The 10,000-nt window shown below is 48.5% G+C and overlaps 1 protein-coding gene across 3 annotated transcripts in view; it reads right to left on the reverse strand.

Annotated features, from left to right (window-relative positions):
* Positions 1 to 10,000, reverse strand: part of sema4ba (sema domain, immunoglobulin domain (Ig), transmembrane domain (TM) and short cytoplasmic domain, (semaphorin) 4Ba) — a 39,341-nt gene that overhangs the window by 22,362 nt on the left and 6,979 nt on the right. The gene's annotated exons all lie outside the window — the stretch shown is intronic.

Genomic DNA, 10,000 nt, shown 5'->3' on the forward strand with positions numbered 1-10,000 from the left:
ATATTCTCTGCAGGCTGCCGTGGCTGAGGCCAGAGCAGACGTGTGAAGCAGATGTTAACCGTGGCGGTGGACATCATCCGGTAGGGGGGGGGGGGGGTGGGAGGGGCAGTGCTCGGGAGTACATTGGGTCAGTGGCGCTGATAAGCCGACATGTGTGAAGCACAATGACGACCTTCCACCTTCATCTTTCTCCCGTTTCCTAACCATTCAGTTGTTCTGAGAGAGCCATCCCTGAGCCCGGTGGCCCGATGCCATGCCTTTACAACGGGGGGACAGTAGACAGCAGTGACAAGGCCGGTCTGGAGTTTCCACTGAGAAGGCATTACTGATATAAGACACCACCGCCCGCCATTACACTAACCACGGCATTGTGAGCACTCCTGTTATAATGATTCTGCACTTCCCCCTCGCTGAATGGAAATCTGCCGTTTGTGCGATTAGGTGACGGAAAAGCCTGGAAAAACTTCTCCCTTATTTTTCCCCAATTTTGCACTCGACCCATTTTAAGACGAATCCCAAGAGCCCCACGGAATCAATCGCTCCTCTGGTGAACGCAATTAGTGATTATGGCTGTACGTGATGTCAAACACGTTTGAATGCGTAATTAAAACGTGATGAAATTTTGGACACAGATAGAAGACATTTTCAACACAAGGGTTCAAGGGTTTCATTTTGAAAGCCGTATTGTGGAGATTTGGTTTCCAGAGGGAATTTTAACACATGTTCAGATGCTGTTATCTGTATTTGGTTACCCCTTCATTTTGATCGCATCAGTGTGTAAAATAACAGTATTCAACAATTCCACCACCTTCTTCTATATCCAATGGTTAAGCCAAACAGATCATGACGAGTGAAAGTATATTATTAATTATATTTCCATTGCATTTCATACCCCCACTTTATCACAAATTTCAATAACAGATGCGGAGCCAGCAGAAGCTGCTCTGTGAAAGATGAAAAATAGCAAGGTTAGCTTTGTTGAAAGTCTGCTATCACCATCAGACCCTTGCTGACAGGAGAACAGAAAGGACTCGTATCTGGATAAATGGATAGTGAAAGGGAGAGGGAGAGATTAAACTAATTCTGAGATATTTCAATGGTTAACACTATTTTTTTTTCTTGCCAGAAGTAAAAAAACAGTAAATATTTTTTTAGGATTGTGGAAAGAAGTTATCTTTAATATCCTACATACTCACTTTAGTCTGATGTCTCTTTACTTTTGCTAAAACAAATCTGCTCCTATAAAGTTCTAATTCAATCTGCACTTTCATTAGTATTTTTATTGAGTGATTCATCTTACCTCTTTTTTTTTTTATGCGCAGATGTCATTTCTGTTGCCAAATTTATGTCAAATCAGATGCACCTTAAACCTAGATGAAAAGCTTTCAAGTGTTGACATGCATTCAATTTAATCATGGAGGAATGAGGGAAAATGTGTTTTTGGCTAGTTTGAGTCAAATCAACTAAAATGGAAGAAGTTTCAAGAAACCTTTTAATTATGCAATAATTAATAAATGAATTATCTTTGCATACATAATACCCATACAATTAATCAAAATGGGACTATTCTATGGGCTGCCCTGTGGTAGTTTGTGGGGGCTGAAAGGAAACACTGCACGTCTGTTTCAACTAGAGACTTTTTTTAATATAAAATAAATAGTGATGAGACACACATAAAGCCCTGGCAGAATCACTGTTTTCCATTTTCCATTCAGAAAGGGGTCAGCTAACGTCTGACATATCTTTTAAGTAGATCTGTGATTACTGACCAAGGGCTTGATATAGAACGGTTATTTAAAAAAAAGGATTCTGTTTAAATGGCTGGTCGAGGTATATTACTGGGAGTTAATGGGTTTTATGAGCTGTCCTGGGGTCTGTCAAACACAGGTGAAGAACTATGCAGTGCCCTTACTCCTTTATGTAGGTCAGGTCTGGTGAAGCACTTGTTCTCACTCAAAACGTCGGCCTTGATTTATCCCTCATTCTTTCGGTGGAACCATGGTGAAATGCTTGCCCAGATAGGACTGAGGTCTGATCCTGTGGGCACAAGCTGTGGTGCAAACATTTATTTTAAGTTTCTTTTTGTTGATACGATATATTGGCTTTGCAATCTTTAGAGATTGTGAGTTAAACTATCCGAGTATAAGCACATCTGACATCCGCCACTTTTAGGAAAATGACAAACTTCAAATCTTTTGATGTGATAAATGAATAACGCAGGAAGCCTGACAGCTGTCAGTCCACCCTCATTGCCTATTGATACAAGTTCACATGCATTACAAATACAATGTAGCGCTGGTTGGTTGAACCCTGATTAGGACAGTGCAGCATTCAAGGCCGCAAACAAAACCACAGGGCGTTTTTCTTCTTCATTGTTTCTCATTGTTGACCACAGCAAGACGCTGCCCACATTCCACTAGCTTAAAGGCTTAGACAGCAGCTCAGACCACTGGCCATAGCGCAGCGAGCGGCTAACATCCATCACTGCTAAACGCTGATAAAAGCATGGAACATCCCCATCACATGCCCATCCCCAGCCCAGATTACCAACAAGACGCCAGGGTCAAGACCGTTCGCCTTGGAGGCATGTGACACCCTCGCAGCACAAGGGGCAGGCCTTAAAGAAGTGCGTAAGGAAGATGGATATGGTATACAATATGCATGTCATACATGTTCTCATACGACAACGTTGACTTTAGATGCTGAAATGGTGATGTGGTAACTACAACGCCATTTAAGCATCTAAAGAAACTCACAGGACAAATGAGTTGGAAAGGGTGTTGAGGAGTCGCAGTTTGAAAAAAACAGCTCGAATGGTTTTCATAGTTGCTTGTATCCTGCTGAGTTGGCTTTGTGTGCAGCGCTCTGTGAGTGACACTGAATCTAGACTGTTCTTCTGTAGTTACCTTATGCTCAGCATAATCAAAGACTTCTGTTAGGGGGTGCTATTGGCAAAGAATGCTCCCCGACTGAGCTTTTCCAAGATTGGCTGTCTGATATTTCCCAGCTGAAACATGTTCACAGAATATATTTGCAGAGTATTAAAACCGCTACACGACTGATCTCGGGGCAACACGAGCAGCGTTGGGACGTACATGACTTGCTGATGCCTGTATCGCTGCCGAACCGATTCCCTTTTGCTTCAACAAGAGTGCCTGGAAAATATTAAACCTCAGCCAGATTCCCAGGGCTCCCTTCCCCTCCACAAGCCCAACACATTAGCACACCCTTCTACCAAGGTGACATCCCCATTCTTAGGGGTCACACTCTGAGGCAGCTGACCGTTCCTCCCACCCCCCCCCCCCCCCCCCCCCCCCACCCCACCCACCACCCTCAACTCGCTGCAGTGAACCCTCTTCAAGATCAATAGAAAGCCACGCATTCCTGATCTGAACGTTTAGGTGCCACAAAGGCATTGGTATCCCAGAAATCCATGACATCTTCTGGGTTTCGTTTAACAATGCATATTTCTTGGTAAATTCCAATCATTGACACTGAGTCACCCGTGGCAACCGGATTGACCTATGGCATGAGGTCAACCTAATTGATTAACCATTTGGTGCAGACTGGGCTGTTGTCATTCAAGATGGCGACCTGTGAGGCCGGCCAGGCAGTCCTTCACCAAAAAGGAATTGGCTAATTTGTGTAAACTTTGCCGAACTAGTTTGTAAAACAAATATATTGGAGCACTAATGTTATAAAACTTGAGTTAAACTTCAGCTCTTCTTGTTTGTCTCTATTGCAGGAGAGGCCTTGGCGATGGTTAAGTCGAAGCGATGTGTTGCCAAGATGCAAGACTCTTTAGTCATCGGGGGAGATGCACGTCTTCACATGTATAAGCAAATATTGAAATCAGCAAGAGCAAGCATCCCAAACTTTGTTCAGCCAGCCAGCAGTCTATCATGACGTTCAAGGCTGTCATAAAAAAATAAACTTAAATAAACACCTTAACCTCACTTTACCCAGAGGACGAAATCAAATGTTGTAAAAAAAAAAAGGAACAACCCTCATTAAACTGCCCACACGCTTTACACTCACTACATCAACGTTCATAAAAGGACTTCAACCGATTACTTTTTCAAACTGCGCCTATAGAACACAGATAGCATCGGCAGATGACATGTTGGCGGACCGCTCCGAGTCATTTGAGTCCGTTAAACCTGCGGTGTTCGTGCTGCTCGTTGGTTTTTATTTCTGCCAGATGATACCTGCATGCTAAACAGTTCTGCCCCTCTAGATGAAGTCTGCCAGCCGCTGCCTTGAAGCCCGGAGGCAGCGTATCTATAACGGTCTCGCACACACACACAGCCAGAGAGAGAGGGAGGACAGGGGGGGGGCCCGGCCCCCCAGCCGCCACACTGACACAGCAGAGAAGGCATTAGGAAAAAGGCCACAAGATGGCCCGTGAGTTGTGTGTGTCTCTTCTGCATCGCATCCAGTGACCGGCCGTGATTAATTATTCAGACGGGCACTATCCCGCTGCACTATGCCTCTCCGTGTCCGCCCCTGGCAGACGGCGGCGGGCCCATCTTTCACACTCAACCGCCACAGGAAATGTTCTCTCCCTTCTCCCCCTCTGTTTGTTTCCTGATCTATTATGGATCCTTTCCCCCCCCCCACCCCCACCCCCCTCCGCCCGCTCGCAACGACTTGGGGAAGTGTACAACAATAGGAGATAAGGGGATTCCGTTTCAATGTCGTTAAAGTCTCTAAAAGTCATTTGTAAACAGGGCGGTTTGCGTCCACTTCGTAAGAGGGTCATAAAGCGCGCGCGACCTCGGTGAAAGGCCCGCTTAGCTTCAGAGTATTTAACCGCAAAGGCAGAGGAGCCGTAACCATGATCCACGCCCGGGCCTGGGAGCAGTACTCGGTATTAATACTACAGCACCGCGACTCTTATCCTTGTCGCGCCGCTCCGCGCTCGCTTGTACGGCGAGATCAAAGCACAAGGTATTTCATGACCCATTATATACCTGTCTCTTTTTCTCTTTAGCTTTTAACCGGCGTGGCGCATGAGCGGTCTGATGTCCGCGGTCGGATTACCACAGATATCAGCGGGGGTGGGCTCCTGTGAATCCCGAGGAGGGTGTAGATGGCTTGTTTGTGGTTGTAAAAAAAAAAGACCAGAGAGGGGTCTGTGACCGGAGGGCTGCTTCTGGAACGCCTCCCGGGGCCAGCGGCTCTCGGAGAGAGGGCAAACCGGGAATGCTCAAAGATATCAAATCGCAGCGGTGGCAGCGAGAAGCGAAGGCGGGGTCTGGTTGGGTTGCGCGCTAAGTAAGCCTGAGGGGCTGAAGGCTGCACGGTGAATCCGACCGCCTGGTCGTCCTGTCAGGAAGAGGGGGAATAGACCCCCATCCCCCCCCCCCCCCCCCCCCCCCCCCCCCCCCCAACGTGCGCTGCCCATGACACCTCAGCTATGTCGGAACGCCGCGGCACGGGGGGGAATGGTTTGGCGCACACGTCCTGCTTTCTGAGGACAAAGCCTCTGCTGTTGAAGTGTTGGGGCCTCGAGGTGTAAGTGGAGGTGACAGGGGATCGGGGCTAGGCTGACAGCCTCTCTATGACTCCCAGCCGGGCCCCGTAACCACCCTGGATTTATACTTCCTTTCGCTTCATTATTAATAATCCTGAATCACGGAACTTGACTGGAAAAGCGGGCGGGGTTTCACACACACACACACACACACTGCACACACACATAGGCTAGTGTGTTTCTATCCCATCTACGTGAACACACACACACACACACACACACACACACACACACACACACACAAACACCCACGCACACCACAACACCACCACGTGACTACGATCCTCGTGGTGGCCGTGTTCAATCAGAACAGGAGTGTGGGAGCGCGTACAGCGCGCTCTCTGTTGTCTCAGGGCGGGGTGAAGGAGGCCGGGTCTCGGGGTAAACACAGCGCTCCGGACCGCCTCCGCCGCTTCACTCATTTCCCCCATCAGGGCTGGGCTGTGCGGACGGGAGCGGATGGGGGGGGGGGGAAACACAGGAGACTGCTGTGCTCCCAGAATGCATGTTTGCAGAGTTCCCATCAGTGAGTACACAGTAATAGGACTCCCTGTAGGCCTGTGTTTAACCTTCAGGTTACAAGTGGCCAGCCTCTCCACAGGCCCGCCCCCTCGTCTCCGGCTGTTAACCCTTCGCCTCCACGCGGCGGTCACCACGCAAATAGACGAAGGGTCCCGGCATGAAACGCCAGCGTGTGGAGTGAGGAGGATGGAAATAGAGAAACAAATAATTGGAAAATATGTTTTATAAATATCCTGGGAATGAATGCTACTCTTTTTAAGTCTATCTACAGGATAAAACATCAAGGAAAACTTGTATTAAACGCAGAAAGAAAAAGAAAGAAAAATGTCCTGCATATTTTATATGCACATATACGAGTCATTTCATGAGTTTCCCAAACAAATCCTAAAAAAAGATTCAATAATATTAGCAAGTAATTTCATGAAAACTTTGCGAAATTTGTATAATATACTATTATTATTAACGTCTCCCTTCGATTACAGTTTTCCGCATACATAATAAAGTCCAGGTCCCAGATTACACAAAGCGTGGTTAAGGTTAGCCCTAGCTCCATACTCTCTATTGTTAAGGCAGCTAATGCCCCCACCTTGCAGTTCATCTTAGCTGGTTCAGGGCCACTCAGACTGCTGACCATACAGCTTGTGTATTATAGTATTACCACACACACAATGCATCAGCCTCCCCCGTCTGTAACGCGCCGTGTACATCCAGACCATATAGAGACGTCTGGGAGTTTAGAGGACTTGGGCAGACCGCCGTGTGGTCTGTCATAGAGCTCGGGGGTGGGGGTAGGATGGGGGGGGGGGGGGGGGGGGGGGGGGGGGGGGGAGGGGTCTTGGCAGATGGTGAGTTGCTTTAAAACTCAAGTTGAATCCCATCCCAGCTCTTTTACTGCCAAGGCTAATTGCATGATTTTATTTGTAATTTCATTCCAGAGAAGCCCTTGCCTGACAATCATTAGGCTATAAACATAATCAAACACAGACCCCCTCTCCCCCCATCTCTCTCCGACCCCGCGTTTCTCCCTCTCTCACACTCTCTCTCTCGCCCTTCATCTATCTCTCTCTCCCTCCATCTATCTCTCCCTCTCCCTGCCTCTCTCTCTCTCTCTTTCCAGCTATCTCTCCCTCTCCCTGCCTCTCTCTCTCTCTCTCTCTTTCCATCTATCTCTCCCTCTCCCTGCCTCTCTCTCTCTCTCTTTCCATCTATCTCTCCCTCTCCCTGCCTCTCTCTCTCTCTCTCTCTTTCCAGCTATCTCTTCCTCTCCCTGCCTCTCTCTTTCCCTCTCACTCTCTCTCCCTCACCCCCTCCACCCCTCTCTCTCTCTATATCCCTCTTTTTAGCTGAAGAAGAGGGAAAGAGGGGAACTGCCCTTGGGATACGATGACAAACTGGAAACGCTCGAGCTTTGGGCATCGCGTCAGGGATTACGCCATGATACACTATTGTGTGTTTTTCTACTTCCTCCGCTCCTCTGAAGAGACACATTCATCTGCTACAGGTTTGGTTGTTTGTGTGTTGCTCTCAACTGATTTACAACTGATTTACAAAGTCCATAGTTCACTATAAAAGCTCTCTATCAACCGCAGAGATCACATCATCAAATAAGTTTGCTTTGCGCCAAGCACGTTTTTCCTTTTCAAAATGAGGTCCCTGAATATGAACACGTGTGTTATATAAACGAATCATTTACGGCCTCCATTCAGCAGACTAGTAGAAAGGGCAGAGCTCTGCTGCTCTAGTGTTTAACGTGTGTAACCAGAACCTTCTATACAGTGATCATCACACCGTTGAATGTTTCCAGGCCCGTTTTGACACACCGGCGATGACACCCTAGAAAAGCACAAAGGTCACCGTTTCCAGGTCACGACCGGCTTTTACGGGATGTCTGCATCCGCCCTGCGGCGTGTTAGTGGCGGCCGGGTGCACTGGCGCATCTGAGGCTCTGATAGCACAGTGACACTGTCCTCTACCAACAAGCCAAACGCCTTCTGACAGCGTCACACAGGCCGCTCATTGTCTGAGGCCCCCCAGGAACCAAAATGGATGCCAGCTGTTGTCTTTGTGGATCACACCGAATGAAAACAGCGGACGAGGTGGCCAGCGCCGGCACCATGGCTCTCTCTCTCTCTCTCTCTCTCTCTCTCCGCAACGGATCAACAAGAGGCCGAGTCACCGTGCAACTGGCCCCCCGACACACATCTCTGTGCAGGAAGAAGACGAAGCCATCTGCTGCTCCGCCCGCTCATTTCGTAACCAAAGAAAGTTTGCCTCACTTCAGTCCGTGAGGAAGTGGACTTTGGCGTGATTTGTTTGCCACCTATCTGCTGAGGCGCGATGGCGAATCGTTGAATGTTGTTCAGCTCTGGGATCCAGCTGTCCTGCTGGACAAGGTGCAACACCGTCTATGAGTCCACACTTAGTGAACATTTTCTCGTGACACCAATTGATAGAGAATAAGAAACGTGAAAGTATTCAAAGGAATACAAGCCTATCTAAGCCTTCTATCCAAAATTTCCCACAATGCAACGAGAAGCAACGTTCTATCCAATGCAACGTTCTATCCAAATTTCCCACAATGCAACGTCAAGGGCACATCACAAAGGACACATCGTAACTGCAACCACCATGAGTCTATAATAAATATTCCCTGGTTTGGAGGGTTTATTCCTGCCAAGTCAAACAGTCTTGCCTACAGTGCGTTATGTAATGAGTCAAAGCTCCTAAATGACTGGATGTGTTTTTCATCGGCTGCCTCTTGATCCGAGATCCAACAACCTTCCACACGCTTCTCCAGTCACCATGGTCCTCAGACCTCAGTGTGTTTGTGTGTGTGTTTGTGTGTTTGTGGTGGTGCTGGAGGGGCCGTATATGTGTGTGTGTGTGTGTGTGTGTGTGTGTGTGTGTGTGTGTGTGTGTGTGTGTGTGTGTGTTTGTGTGTTTGTGTTGGTGCTGGAGGGGGTGTATATGTGTGTGTGTGTGTGTGTGTGTGTGTGTGTGTGTGTGTGTGTGTGTGTGTGTGTGTGTGTGTGTGTGTGTGTGTGTGTGTGTGTGTGTCGTGGGGCCGGAGGGTGTGTCTGTGTGTGTGTGGTGGGTGGGTGGGTGTGTGTGTGTTTGTCTGTGTGGGTGTGTGGTGGGACTGGAGGGTGTGTGTGTGTATGGGGGGAGGGGGGTGGAAGGTGTGTGTGTGTGTGTGTGTGTGTGTGTGTGTGTGTGTGTGTGTGTGTGTGTGTGTGTGTGTGTGGGAGTTTGGTGCTTAAACGAGTTGAAGAGGTGGAGAAGGTCTGATCTCACGCTCTAACACCTGGAACCTCTGCTTTGCAGCTGTGCTGGCCAACGCCAGCATCATCTCCTGGCTGTCACATCAACGCAACCCGCACCACACACACACACACACACACACACACACACACACACACACACACACACACACACACACACACACACACACACACACACACAGCACACACTCTGTAACAGCTCAGCCAATGAGACGAGAGGGAGTGAGACTCCCTCTGACTCTAACTCTGCCTCTCTCTCTATCTTCACCTGCACATGCCTCAGAGGTCATGGAAAGTTCCCTTACGCCTGGGGATATGTGTACACTGGCCAACACATGCAGTACCTCTGATGGGAGGGAGAGGGAGGGAGAAAGATAGAGAGAGGGAGATAGAGAGAGGGAGAGGGAGCCCGCAAGACTGAGAGAGAGAGGTTGGGAGACATTGAGGGAGAGGCATTGTGGGAGAGAGTGCGAGCGACACCCTTCACCACTCACACGTTCAGTGTTGCCTCGCAAGGCTCTGGGTTAGAGAGTCGGACTGTGATCCGAGGGATCGGGTGTTAAGACCTGCTGGAGGAACCAGCAGCTTCTGAAACGTGAACACAACCAGGTAAACACCGGTGTTCCCAAACCGAATGAGTCCAAAAGCAACCGGGTAAATA

This window comes from Gadus morhua, chromosome 9 (assembly GCF_902167405.1).
Source record: "Gadus morhua chromosome 9, gadMor3.0, whole genome shotgun sequence".
Lineage (NCBI taxonomy): Eukaryota > Metazoa > Chordata > Actinopteri > Gadiformes > Gadidae > Gadus > Gadus morhua.